The sequence below is a fragment of the Ixodes scapularis genome, unplaced genomic scaffold (assembly GCF_016920785.2).
Source record: "Ixodes scapularis isolate PalLabHiFi unplaced genomic scaffold, ASM1692078v2 ptg000854l_1__unscaffolded, whole genome shotgun sequence".
NCBI lineage: Eukaryota > Metazoa > Arthropoda > Arachnida > Ixodida > Ixodidae > Ixodes > Ixodes scapularis.
The window spans coordinates 440,819-455,833 of NW_024610056.1; the positions used below are offsets into that span (position 1 = coordinate 440,819).

Consider the following 15,015-nt stretch of genomic DNA (forward strand, 5'->3'; position numbering starts at 1 on the left):
CGATGCACACATGGGCGAAGGCCCCGGAGGCCGCACCGCCTGCACGGATGGCACGAACGCCGCCCACACATGTGTGACTCCTGGACAACATAACTACGCAAAGATATATATTGGTACTATTGTTATGACGCATGATATTTGCTATTAGTCTTTGAAAACAGTAAACAATTGATGAATTGTCTAAAAATTTGTAAGGTCACGTGACATTAACTTTAAAACAACGATGAAATGTAGCCTCTTTATTTTTACACCCTATATTTACTTATAAGAAAGCATAATATGTGCATAAAAACAAATGATCTTTTTATATTATAAGTCACGTGACCTTTTGCGTGGATGGAGCCTCATCTCCTCCCGACTTGGCTACGTCCCCGCGCGTGGATGTAGCCGCGGCCATTATCGAAATTCGAAAATTTGGGCAAGTACACATCACGTGGCCATATTCTCAGAAGTGCCGGCGTTCCCGGCAGCCGCCATGGCAAGCACCCTGACAAAGATTGCCGCGGCGGACCGGGCCTGGAGACCAATTCCCGTAGAATTGGGTCACCGAGGTCACTCCGGGCACTTTGTCCTTCATGTTACTGCAGCATTATGTGGTCCGCACAATCCAGGGGTAGCAACAACAGGACCAATAGGAGTGTAGATAACAGCCAGTTCGTCCCAACATTTTGTAAAATACATTTTCTTAAATGCTTCGTGCTTCCCGATTGCCGTTGGTCACTCAGTTGGCAAGTAACCAGCACAGAATGCACTCCTGCACACTCAGCACAGTCTCCAAAAAGATTGAAGTCGTCGACTGATATCGGGAGGCAATGTCAGCCACACCTCTCGTCATTTCAAGATCGACAGGAAGCAAATACGTGAGTGGGACTCTAAATACGAAACCCTGAAGCAACTAAACTACGGCAAGCAGAAGATGAAGAGGAAATTCACGAATGGGGCGCCCGTCTTCAGTGAGGAGGTGGATGACACACTGTTTGAATACTTTCAAAGGGAGCAAGATGCCGGCCAGGCCGTCAGCAACCGGCTCCTGGCAGACGAGGCACTGAGGATAGCTGAGAGTCTCAATCTCGGCAACTGCGAAGCGTCAGCACAGTATATCAAGCGATGGAAGCAGCGATTTGCGGTGACTATACGTACGACTACCAACGACAGCCAGAAGGCCCCTGCCGACTGTGATGAAGCTGTCACTGCATTCCGCTCTACAATTGCTACTTTGCAAGCACGGCACGACTACACGCCGTTCAACATCTGCATGGACCACACCATGGTCAGAATGGACAACCCAGCAACCCGCACCAATAATGCTGCTGGTGAAAACAGCATCTGGATCGCCAACACCAGCTGCGCCCGTCGAGGCTTCACCGTCGCACTGGCAGCTCGTGCGTCGGGGGCGAAACTTCCGGCACTTGTCGTACTCAAGGAACCCACAGGGAGGATCCCTGCCCGTGCGTTCATGGCGCTCCACATACCAAGTAAGTTTGGCGCATTTCCTAACAAGTTCCGCTTCGTTTCGTTGACTGTGACGCGGTTCCTTCGAAAGATGAAAGCATGGCAAGAGCAACAAGTTTGTAAAATTTGACGCTTTTTTTTTGGTAGAGACGGCGTTGGAGATGGGGTATATAAAGCGTGTTCGAAATAAACTTTGCAGCCGAGTTTGAGACGTTGCCTCCTCTTTTACTACCTTCTGTTGTGTTCTCTTTCTGCCCCAGTCTCAGGTTTACAATCACGTTCACGTATTGGAACAAGTCGTTTAAGGACTCGCTTCGTACGTCATGAGCGGAGTTCATGCGGAAGGGAGGCAAGACACCAAAAGGGAACCTCCGGAAGCTTTCGAGGCAGGATGTCCTCAACTTCGTGTCAAAAGCCTGGGCAGCTGTGGCCAGTGTTGTCAACCGTAGGGTAATTACCCTACTTGTAGGGCATTTTAGGCATTTATGGTATATTGTAGGGCTGTAGGGCCGTCCGGCCATTTCCCCGCCAAAAGTAGGGTATTTTCAGACGTTGCTTCTTCAACGGCGAGCATAAAAAAAAAAAAAAAAAGTTGCCGCGCAAGTTTTGCATAGCTTTACAACCCGTGTGCTGCCACACCACAACATCATGCAAAACGAAAGAATCCAAGTTGCAAGACGTGCTAACTGAGAGCACCACACACCAAGTTGGAGTATGTAGGCTCCCTAAGTTGAAGAGTATTGGAGAGCTAGAGCAAGTGGGAGAGGTGGGAGGAGGTGGAGTTGCACTTAGGAAGTTTGGAGCCAGAAGAGGTATCTTCCCAGTGGAAATGGTCCTGTCAATTTTTTTCTGATGACTGGTCCATCCGGCGGTCCTTGTTACACCTGCGAAACACGTGGCACGCAGGCGGAACCATCCCGAGCCCATTAGGACGGGTCCATATCGCTTGAGCGAATGATGTTTTAGCGAACAGTGACATTTGAGCGAATCGACGTTGTAGCGAATAACGGGGGCCGCGCTGCGCTTACGCCGCTTCGCGGCGACAGTCTGCGGCGGCTCATTACAAAAACGTGAACCCATTTGGCCCACCCGAAAACGCCGCTTCGCGGCGTCAGAATATTGTGTCATTCGGTGAAACGTGGGCGTTCGCTAAAGCGTCATTTGATCAAGTGAGTCCATCCCGGGGACTGGAGGCGTTCACTTGAGCGAACGACGTTTTAGCGAACGAAGCTGAAACAATGACGTTTCATCGAATGACATTTTAGCGAATTCGGAGGAGCCGCCGGTTTCCTATCCTCCCATGGGGTAAAAGCTTGGTTTGTCGAAATAGTACCTTAGTTTGACGAATCCCTAGGCGGTACACCCAAAGAAGCTAATATACCGTTCGGATTAGCTTCCTTTTGTAATGAGCCGCCTTGTCTGGCGCCGCGAGTGCTGGTTCCGCGTAGCCCAGTTTGTAATTTCACGACAAATCGACTAAACATGTTGGTTGGGGATGTCTGTGTGCTCGCTACATCACTGTTGTGCTGATGCTACACAGCGGACATGCAAGATGCAAGCATGGTGTTCTAGAATAACGCAGGTATGCGCGTGAATGCATGCCCTGTCGCTTTGTACTGTATTAATATTACCCTGTATCATCATAATCCATGCAACAGTATTATTTAAACAAAGATTTGCCTCGTAGGGTAAAACGTAGGGTAATAAGAAACATTCGTAGGGTAATGTAGGGTTTTCTGGACGCTGTCGTCGGGTATTTTCGAAAAATAGGTTGGCAACACCGAGCCGTGCCCGAAGACATGATCGCCCAATCTTTCAAGGGGTGTGGCATCGGTAGCAAGGATGGCTACCTGCACAACGGACTCGCAGGCATCGGAGCACCAGCAGCCTGCTCCAATCCCGAAGGTGCCAGCGATGAGTGCGTAGACCTTGTCTTTTGCAGTGATTCCGAAGAGTCATTTGACAGATTTAGTGATAACAAGTGAATAATGACGTCTACCAATCATCTGTACAGCGGAAATAAAAAAGCCAGGCTGGCTGCTTTCTCTGTTTCCACGGCTCTATGAGGCTCTTCATCAGCCGCCATCTTGATTTTGGCGCATGAACCTAATAAGCGCCCATAGTTGGTTTCTATGCGTATTTCAATAAAATGGGGGTGGGCGCTTCTTCGGTACTTTACGGTAGTCATTTCTTGATTATACAGTGCGACTGGACCTAAGCAAACCATTAACACTGTAATTAAAGGTAAAAGAAATTTCAAGGTAATTGTAATGGCTCAAGTTAACATGCACAAATTCTGGCAAAAGAATAATGATCACTACTGTTTAGCAGACTACGAAGCAAAAAGAGATATTCATATTGAAAATAGCGCAAAAGAGACGGGACAAAAAGACGAAGAAGCACACAGGACAAGCGCTAACTAGCAACTAAACTTTATTGAAAGCTTCCAACTTTGCTATCGCCATGCACGCTTAGTCTTGTATCAACAGAAATAGGGCGTACCGCCAAATCTGCACATTCATACCGCCCACCACCTGTTCCAAAAAGTCAGCAAGACAGCTACATCACCCCGCCGCACAATCCGAACGAGGAAAGGAATAGAAACACGCCACGTTAATATCAATTTATCAATTTAGAGTGGGCTGAGTTTTGACTCAGCCCACTCTTAATTGATAAAGAGGGGCATCGCCTCGCTCTGCCTCCGGTCGGCTCTGTTGAAGTCCTGTCCGCATGTAGTTAGTGAGAGTTTTGACCTCCAGACACTTCGCTTGGAACACTCCGGGTTTCCCTCGGTTTTAATCCAGGGAGTTGCGGAATCCCTTCTAAAGAAGTTGAAATGCTCTTCCATTGTACCTAAGAGGAAACCAAAGAATTTGGTAGTGCTACCTTACGCCCATAAGGTGTCGTACAATCTGAAAAGGATTGCATCAAAGCTCGACGTGGATGTTGTCTTCACTGCCCCGTGCAGATTGTCAAAATTGTGCGCTATGGTGAGCGGGCCGAAAGTGAACAAACCTGTTTGTAGCAAGAAACACCTGACAAAGTTTTGTACCTTGTGCCACTGAGGTGGTTTACAGACTTCCTTTAACGTGTGGTCGTGTCTACATAGGGCAGACGGGACGTTGCTTAAATGATCGACTTCGAGAGCATGCGGCTTCTCTTGGCAACAATTACGGTTCCCACTTACCGGGGCATTGTAAAACTTATGGTTGCTCCCCCACGCTGGACGGTGCGCAGGTGGAGGGACGTAACAAAGGAAGGAGGGAACGAGAGTTGCTGGAGGTGGCAAAAATACATGCTTGTGACAAAGACGTTTGCATAAGCGTCGCATCGGTGTATATGCAGCCAAAAGAGTACAGTTTCATTAACACTATCTAACTTGATAATATTAACGCGGCGTTTTTTCCATTTCTTTCCTCGTTCGGATTCTGTGGCGGGGTGATGTAGCTGTTTTGCTGACTTTTTAGAACAGGTGGCGGGCGGTATGAATGTGCGGATTTGGCGGTAAGCCCTGTTTCTGTTGATACGAGACTAAGCGTGCATGGCGATAGAAAAGTTGGAAGCTTTCAATAAAGTTTAGTTGCCAGTTAGCCCTTGTCCTGTGTGCTTCTTCGTCTTTTTGTACCGTCTCTTTTAGGCTATTTTTAATATAAATGTCCACTACCAACTTGCCCAGCAGACCAAGCTTTTCCAAAAAGAGATCATGTTTGACGGGCTGACCTCGTCGCAAAAGAAATACAAATTTGCTAATTTAAGGAAACAAAAAACACAAAATACAGAAACCTACAAGGTACAAAATACTCAACTTGACATTAGTTGCCGCCGCATGCATGCTAACACCCCGGCTCCCACATTTCAGGTAGGACTTCCCTTTTTTCAAACGTTCACTGTTCTCTTTCTTTTTTTGCGCAGTCAAGTTTTTAGAAATACTCGCACAAGTTTTGTCTTCACATCATGACACCCCGAAAAGCAGTTCGAAAAGGTAAGGGAACCTAAAATAGGCATCCTCAGACTGTCTAAGCAAACTGTATTCGAAAGCAGCTGTTGCTCATTGTGTCTAAAATAAGTCTTGGCTCGCTCAAGCAGCAGCATCACAGATGCTGAGGGCATTACCAGCCTTATGTTTTCTTTGTTGTATGACTTCAATTGCGTCAACCTATTAGCTGGATTGCAACTACATATGGCGCCAACACAGCCTGTACACAACGAAAACCTGTCTATGACACTCCGAACTACACCCAAATATTCTAAAGACTCCTGCTCTGGTCAAGTGAGGTCAAGCACGTCTTCTGGGACATTGGGCTCAATCTCCTCGACTGACTCGGCAGAGCAATGCTTTTGCTGCAATCCTGTCAGCAAAAATCCACTCTCCTCAGCATAGCTCCCATCCTTGTGCGGTCGCAGGACAAGCTCTGATTGCGCACTTTAAGTCACATGGGCATGGTACTCGGTTTTTGGATCTCAGAGAGTTCTCCAAAGCATCTGGACTCAGGCAGCTTAATTAAACAAATAAAAGTCCCTTTTCATTCAAGAAGGGGTCCTGCAGTTCAAGAGCTGATGTTGTGGCAAGGATAACTCCTGTTTGAATAGGCTTCCACACATGCTGCACTGCATTTCCAAAGGACAATGTTGCAAACAACTCAATCGTGTCTCTGAGAAATGGAAGAGACTCATATTTGTTTGAATCAAATCTGCTCAGTGCGAGTTTGGTTGTTTGCAACCTCACGATGCGGAACCATTTAAAAAATGTCTCAATAAGCCACGCTGTTGTCAGAGCATCTTTCGACATCTGGTTCTTTTCGACCAGAAGACAGATAGCGGCTGCTGTGTCAATATTGAAGAAAGAAAACGCAAGCCCCACTTTCATTTTCTTGTAATGGCCAGGTTCCACCCATGACTCCTTCAAGTGAGGAGCCAACTTAAGCTCGGAGGTTTTAACCAAGCCTATGAGCAGCTTCACACAGTCCAGATTCACCTCATTGCTAACAAGCCCATGTTCATCATCCACACTTTGAGGTAGATAATTAGACTACCCTCCCGTGAGATGGTTTCTCAGGTTTTTAAGCAGGTGTGGTACATCAGCCATGAAGTACAAGTTTCTTGACGCGTCGCAAGAATGAGGGCAAGAAACAATGCGTAGACCATTCTTGTTTACAACAATGCCAAACAGCTTCCATAGGCCCAAGCATCCTCCTCCCATGTTGCTGAACACAGCATCCACAATTATGCCAATGCGAGCACACTGCTTCAGGATGTCAACGATTACCTATTTTCCAGTGTATAAGTCGCAGTTTTTTTTCAAACATTTTTCTTCGTGCGACTTATACAACAATGCGACTTATTTTAGATTTGTTTCTTAGGTGCGACGACATTTTTTTTATACGCTGCGCGCCATTTTTTGTAGAGCACCATAACAGCGTAGCCATGGGCGGTGTTTCTTCCTCCAAGAGGCGCTGCTGTCACCGCACTGTTTTGACTCGGAATGGGAGCTAGATATTTTCATTTTTATGGTTTCTCCGAAGCGGCTCAATGCGCATAGGCAAGACGGTGAGAATAAAACTTTTACAGCATGTTATTGATGTTGCTCAATTAAGCCATGGTTCTGTATTCTTTTGCATCAGTCCAGTAACACTGAAAAGTAAGGGGGCTGGTATACACGCATTGCAGAATATTTTCTCAAGTCTTTCTTAGTTTCCGTTTGATGAGCAGTTTTTTTATGCCACGCTCCAGCCGTGTTGCTACATGTAAAAGGAAGGATTTTGGCTAGCCAATCTTTTAGAGGTACCAGAAAAAAATATGTCAAGGTTTATCTTTCTGCCTGCGCATCGATGCTTGCGTCGTCTTCAGGACTTCGCCAGGCCTAGTGCTCCAAAGCTTGGTCTGAGTGTCTAGCTCCTTAAACCTTTGTTCGCTCGGCATGCGTCCGCTCGAATAAAGTCGACTACCCTCTCATTTTGCGCATTTGACATCCTTTTGCTGTGAAACACTCGATTGCCCCTGCCAGACAGCACCATACTATGGGTATTTCTCACAAGTCGAAATGTGCAACAAACATTAAGTGCGATCTAGCAATTGTGCGAAACTCTGATTTCGCAATACCAATGCGCGTAAACTGAAAAAATCATAGCGTGGACCATGCAAAGAGGTGCAACTTATATACCAACTTTTCGACGAAAACGGCTCAATATATGGATGTGTGACTTATAGTCGGGGAAAATACTTACCTCTTTCCCACTCATAGCACTGAAAGACTTTCCAGTAAAATGGTATGCAATAGTCTGCTTCCACCTTATGGTCAGTCAGCCAAGCATAAATACAGGGCCGTGTCTGGCAAGACGCTTTTCCGGGATGCTACCATCCGCAAGAAGAAGGGTTGGCTTGCCCAAGATCCTTCCAGTTGATGGGTCGTAAACCAGACTTGGCGACAGCTCAATTTCATCAATCATTAGTGACACATGGCGTTCATCTGGGGACATCATGCTGACCTGTAAAATTGAAGAAAGACATTTATTAATGAATTTAAATGTTGCAAAATCCCGCCTTTTCGCCCCCCCATTTTGCAAAGAAGTGACAGTGATAGCTGTGCCATGTTCGCGCAATGTGGTAAAAATGTCGCCGCAAAATGTGGACACAATGATGCAGACTGTTTCTTTTACTGCAATGTTGGTGAGATGGTGCTGCATCATACCACCATCAATCAGTGTTTGCAAATTCTATATATGCTAGTCTTGTGCGAGTAGTGGATTTTGAGTTCGAAGCGATTACTGGTTTTGGCCGAATATTTTCGATTCGAATATCGAATAGTTTTTCCATGCCTTCCACTACCATAGCGTAATGCTTAGACGAAAACCCAGCTAACTTGTGAAGGTTGTTCCACTTGTTCATTAATAGGCTAAGTTTATCTATATTTTTAAAATGTGTCTTCATAAGGTCTGATGTCTTGGGATGGTAAGTAAACAAAGAATTTGACATAAAATGAATCCTATAGAGATGGCCACCTATACCCAATTGAGTGAATTTAAAAAGTTTGCTATATAAAATACGCCTTCTTTAATCTCAAGTTAAAAAATAAATAATTGCACATGTTGAACGCAGGTTGTAAGGACATCTCTGCCTAATATAACACCAACTCATGTTTACAAACAAACCGGAGCGCCCCAAGCGGACGCCTCCGGCGCCGCGCATGCGCGGTGGACGGTGGGCAAGAAGCCCGCCGTCGCCCATAAACAAACCATTGCATTGCGTTGTTTTCGGCGTCGGTGGGAGTCCCCGTGCTCTTTTTCGCGTTGAAATTGTTGATTTTACGTCCTCCTAACAATGTCTGACTACTTGAGCGGCTTCAGCAAAGTTAACGAGGCAAAACTTTACGTGAATAATCTGACATGCGGCGATTCATTTCACGTGGACGCCGCAGAATGGGCGCTAAAGCCTGACTCGCACGATGAGATTCATCTCGCTATTTTCAGTCGCGCAGTCGCTCGGGCTGCAAAAGCGTGCACCGTAGGTGAGATGGTGGACGTCAATACTGAAAACCACAAGTAGAATCGGGCATTACAAGTCGGTGATGGCCACTGATAACGATCAACATCGTCTTGTATCTGTTTACACTTAGCTCCCAACCAACCTTCAAATGTGTTTTGAGGCCTGCACTTAGTTCTTATCGCAATTACCGGGTCAACGTTTGGTTTACGGGCCGCTGTCGTTTGAACGAGCTGACGACAAAAAGCATACAAGTTTGAAAGAGCAGACGACAGTTCGAACGCATGCGAAATAGAGTGCGGACTAGAAGCACCGCGTCCCGCGTCCACAAACCTTTAAAATGTCACGTTGTCGGCGTCTGTGTGAGTCTGCAACTCTTTTTCGCGTTGGAATTGTCGAATCTACGTCCCCATCGCAATGTATTACCATTTTAATCGCCTGAGCGAAACTATCAAGGCTCGTTACACCGATAAACTTTGCGTAAATAATTTGACGTGCGGCAATTCATTCGCGTGAACGCCAGAGAATGGACGCCAAAACCACGATGAGAATCTTCTAGATATTTTCGGTTGCGACGTCGCTCGTGCTGCAAAAGTGTAGAAGGTAGCGACGATGATCGACGTCGATACTGCAATTCGGCAGCGGAAACAGACCAAGCGTAACAAGTCGGTGATGGCCACTGGTACCAACGATCAACATCTTGTATGTACTGTTTACACCGAGCCTACTTAAGTCGTTTGAGGCCTGCAATTAGTTCTTATTGCAATCACCGGGTCAAAGTTTGGTCTACGGGCCGCTTTTGTTTGAACGAGCAGACGACAAAAAGCAGACAAGTTCGAAAGAGCAAACGAAAGGTCGAACGATCAGGCGGCCGTGTGAATTTGAAGACGCACTGAACCCGCGGGGGGCCCGGACAACTTGGCGGTTTTCTCTCGTTAATGTTGGAACAAAAATACATCTGGCGACCACAAAGTGTTGCCCGCACAAGCAATCGTAGTTCGACAGCGTCTGGTTTACCCTTTTCACGGCTACTATCCACGTACTCGGACGAACGGAGCGGGCAGAAACACATGAAAACTGATCTCAAACCTTTCCAGACTCTTTTGGCACCACCCCCGTCGCAGCATTTTGACGAGAACGCAGGTTTTTTGTCTGGTTTCTCCGAAAAGAACACAAGAATTCATGTCTTGCACGGCGACTTCTGCCCACCGCCCCAGACCGGAAGTGCGTCCGACGCGCCACCACCGCGGCGTGACGTAGGAGAGTTGAGTTGGTGTATACTCTTGCATAACAGTAAGTTTAATTGATCGATTATTAGGTGTTTAATGGCGCAAAAAGCAACATAGGCCATGCTGCGCCAAAGGAATAATTAAAAGACTTTATAGTAAAAGGAAGGAATTACTATGCAGAGGATCTATAACTGGTGCAGGTAGCCAGTTTTTTTAAGAAAATCTAAAATATGACCAAAAGGAACTAAAGGTTGATCCCCTAGTAAAAAGGCTAGATGAAATGGAAGGTATCCAGAAAGTGAAGGGAAACTTGTTCGACGTTCTTGATCAAAGAATTTGCAGTGCCATAGAATATGCAGCATTGTTAGCAATTCACCGCAATGCTCACAGACTGGGGTGTCCTCACCACAAAGAAGGTGTCGATGGGTGACACGTGAATGTCCAATTCTCAAACGACACATTAAAACTTCATGGTGACGGTCTCTATGGTGCGAACTCTCCCATACCTCCAAACGTGGTTTGATGACATGTAGCTTATTATTTATTTCTTCGTCCCAGTCTTGCTGCCAGGCATTATGAATTGCTTTCTTAAGAACTGGTTTAAAATCTTCTTGAGGCAGCTGAACGGGTGTTTCCAGAGCATCCTTAACAGAGGCTGCTAGCATATCCGCCTTCTCATTACCTGAAATTCCCACATGGCTTGGTACCCAGCACAGCTTGATATTGTATCCCATTTGGAAAGCCAGGTTTAACTCTACCCGTACTTGTTGCACGAGCCGATTCTTAGAATCTTTGAGGGAACAGAGAGAGAGGATAGCACTCTGGGAGTCCACAAACAAGATAGCTTTCCTGATGTTGTTGCCTAATATATATTCAATGACCATGAGCATACCATAAAGTTTTGCAGTAAAAATGCTGGCAACAGAGTGAAGCCGTCGAGCTTTTACAAAGTGTTCTGAATATACAGCCGAACCGACAACGTGTGGAGTTTTTGCACCATCAGTGAAGAATTGTGCATGGTTCTTATACTTAGCTTGCAAGGTCATAAACTCTTGCTGAAGGACTAGTGGTGCAACAGTTCGCTTATTGTATTTCGCTAGTGACCAGTCACAGGTATAGTGCACCACCTTATAAGGAGCAATGCTTCGAACTTTTGTCATCAAGCTACGCTCAGGAAGTACAAGCTGCAGGGATGCAGACATGCATTGAATGCGGAGGCTTAAAGGCCGTACTATACTTGGCTTGTTCTCAAAAAGACGTGAAAAAGGAGATACCTGCGAGCAACGATAGGATGGGTGTTCAGGGTCAGATTTGACTTTATAACTATAGCATAGGCTGAGGAACTGTCTTCGCTTTTCTAGTGGCACTTGGTGCGTCTCTGCGTACAAACTCGGAACAGGCGACGGTCGGAAGGCCCCCGTGGCAAGTCGAAGTCCAAGGTGATGCACAGGATCTAGCATTTTTAAAAATGACGGTCGTGCCGAGCCATATACAACCGCACCATAGTCGAGGCGGGAACGAACCAGCGAGTTGTAGAGTCGCAGGAGGCATCTCCTGTCAGAACCCCAGGACATGTGTGCAAGCACCTTGAGAACATTGGCAGATTTAAGACACTTTCGCTTCAGTTCTTTTAGATGGGTCCGAAAAGTGAGCTTCTTATCAAAAATAACACCCAAGAACTTGTGTTCATGCCTAACGGATATGTCAGTGCCATTCATCTGCAAGCTGGGATCTAGCGACAACCCCCGACGTAATGAAAAAGGCACGCACACCGTTTTTTTCTGGTGCAAACCGAAAACCATTTTCTAGGGTTGTGCGAATATTCGAAATTTCGAATAGTAGTTCCGAATAATACACTATTCGATATTCGCTTCGAGAAGAACTTCACTATTCGCGTTTTTCGAAGTGTTGATTGCGGTGGGTTAGCCCCGTTGAGTGTGCTTCTTACCGAGCACCGGTACACTGCGAAGAAGCAATGCCCGCGGAAGCAAGCTTTGCGGGTGTTGCTTCTCCGCATTACATCGGTGCTCAGTAAGAAGCGCACTCAACGGAGAAACCCGCCGCGATAAACATTTGGAAAAGTATGAATATCGCAGTTGCGTGCTTGGACGAAAACCATACATTCAAAGCGGGATGGTGCATGCGTGCCGGCTGTATATGAAAATAAATGGAAACTTTGTGAATGTGTATTATCTACATTGTAGTAAAAGTTTTAAAATTAAACTGACTGTTTTGCAAGAGTATATGTTGGGCAGAGATGCCCTTAAAACCTGCGTTCATCATGCGCGAGTCATTCTTTTTTAACTCGAAATTAAAGAGAGAATATTTAAGATTTGTAAAATCACTCAATTGGGTATAGTTGGCAATTTCCATTAGATTCATTTTATGTCAAACTTGTTTACTTACCATCCCAAGACATCAGACCTTCTGAGGTCACAGTTCATAAATATAGATAGATTAAACTTGGCTTTGTGGTTTTGTCTAAGCATTATGTTTTGGTAGTGAAAGGCGTGGAAAAACTATTCGATATTCGATTCGAAAATATTCGGCCAAAACCACTATTCGCTTCGAATTCGCTTCGAACTCAAAATCCACTATTCACACAAGACTATCATTTTCATCAGCCCACTTACTCATCCTATTTATTGCTATCTGCAATTGGCACTCACAAATTGACAAGTTGCATGAGGAGAAAGCAATCTGGACATCGTCTACGTACAATGAATAAAAAACTGGTGGTGGTATAACTGCAGCGAGGCTGTTGATCTTAATTGCGAACAAGGTAACACTCAAGACACCTCCCTGTGGAACGCCGTTTTCCTGTGTAAAAACATCCGAGAGCGTGGATCCCAGGCGGACCTGAAAACAACGGTCTGTCAAGAAGTCCTTTATGCAACGCAGCATGCGACCACGAACACCGCACCTATACAGGTCCTGAAGTATTCCGTACCGCCATGCCGTATCATAAGCTTTCTGTAAATCAAAAAAGACAGAAAGGCAATGCTGCCGGTTCACAAAAGCCTCACAAACAAAAGTCTCTAACCGAACAAGGTGATCCAAGGTTGAGCGACCTCTTCTAAAACCACACTGGTTTTTATCGAAAATTTTCTTTTGTTCTAGAATGTATACTAGCCTCCTGTTTATAAGCCGTTCATAAGTTTTTCCTAGACAACTAGTCAAAGCGATAGGCCGATAACTTGCTGGTAGGGAAGGGTCTTTGCCAGGCTTCAAGATGGGAATGATGTGTGCTTGCTTCCAGCAAAAACAAGAAGCTGCCCATAAATGATTAAAGAAAGACAACAAATTCATCAAGGATTCAGCCGACAAGTGCCTCAGCAGTTCATAATGAATCATATCTGGGCCAGGTGCTGACTGCTTCCTTACTGCAAGGGCTATTTCAAGTTCATACATTGTGAACGGCCGGTTGTTACCATTATCACTTCCAGAGAAATCAATTGGCTGTTTTTCTGCCAAAGACCTGAACTTTTTAAATTTAGTACTGTAATTTGAAGAACTGAAGACCTCTCGAAAATGATCAGCAAGAATGTCAGCCTGATCTTTTAGTGATGGGGATGATGAAGGGAAAAGGGGAATACTGAAGGAGTGGCAAGTACCCCGAATTTTCCGAACACGATCCCATACCTCTTTTGCAGGAACAAAACTGTTCAGAGAGGATACATATTTTACCCATGAGGTCCTCTTGGCTTGTTTTCGTGTCCAACGAGCTTTTGCTTTGCACTGTTTGAATTTAATCTTGTTCTGAACAGTCGGGTACTGCCGAAACCTTCCCCAAGCCTTATTCTGAGCTTTTATGGTGGTCGTACAGTCCTTGTTCCACCAAGGCTTGCATTTCTTGGGAATATTTCCAGAAGTTCGGGGAACTGACAGAGAAGCAGCATTTATAATTTTTTTGGTAAGATAAAGAGTCGCTTCCTCAGGAGACTTAGCTAAAAAAATAGCGGGATCAACCACTGCCTCCAGAGAAAATAAAGCCCAGTCGGCTTTATCTAACTTCCACTTGGGAGCACAAGCTCGAAGAGAAGGAAGGGATACTGAACTTTCTAAAATTACAGGAAAATGGTCACTACCGAAAGGATTTTCTAAAACCTTCCAAGAAAAACAAGGAAGTAAAGTAGGTGATGATATGGAAAGATCAATGGAAGTAAAAGTATTATGAGGTGCACTAAAAAAAGTTGGTTGTCTCTTGTTTAAAAGGCAAAGGCCAGATGACAGTAAAAAACGTTCTATGACACCGCCATGAGAGTCTTGACGAGCACTGCCCCACATGGAATGGTGTGCATTAAAATCTCCTAAGATTAAAAAAGGCTGTGGCAGTTGGCCCACAAGCCCTTGCAGGTCATGTAAATGCACTGGAAAGTTTGGTGGAAGGTAAAGCGAAACAATAGTAATTAGGCGGTAAAGCAGAACACGAACTGCTACTGCCTCTAAGGGGGTTGCGAGAGGGACAGGCGCACAGGCAATACCACTCTGCACAACCACGGCTACTCCACCAGAAGAGGTGTTACAAGAAACACGGTCTTTTCTAAAAACCTGATGTCGCCGTAGTACCTGTGTGTGTGTTTCATTAAGATGAGTCTCCTGTAAACAGATGGCAACAGGCTGGAGCTCATCGAGAAAAAAGTTGACATCATCAATGTTACGAAAAAGACCGCGGCAGTTACACTGCACTATACCTATATTTTTAACCATTTAAAACAAAATAAGTATAACATACAAATTATATTAAAAAGCTATATTTCTATTTTTACACGCGGTGCACTTTGTTTTTTGGGGGAGTTATTCTGCCTCCGATTAGAGTCACCGGAGGCAGAGGGGGTGGACTCTGATCTTGAGA

General features: G+C 45.4%; 1 pseudogene; it reads left to right on the plus strand.

Moving 5' to 3' along the window:
* The first annotated feature begins 746 nt into the window (after positions 1-746).
* On the plus strand, positions 747-1,582 carry LOC120848946 (annotated as a pseudogene).
* Positions 1,583-15,015: the final 13,433 nt, after the last annotated feature.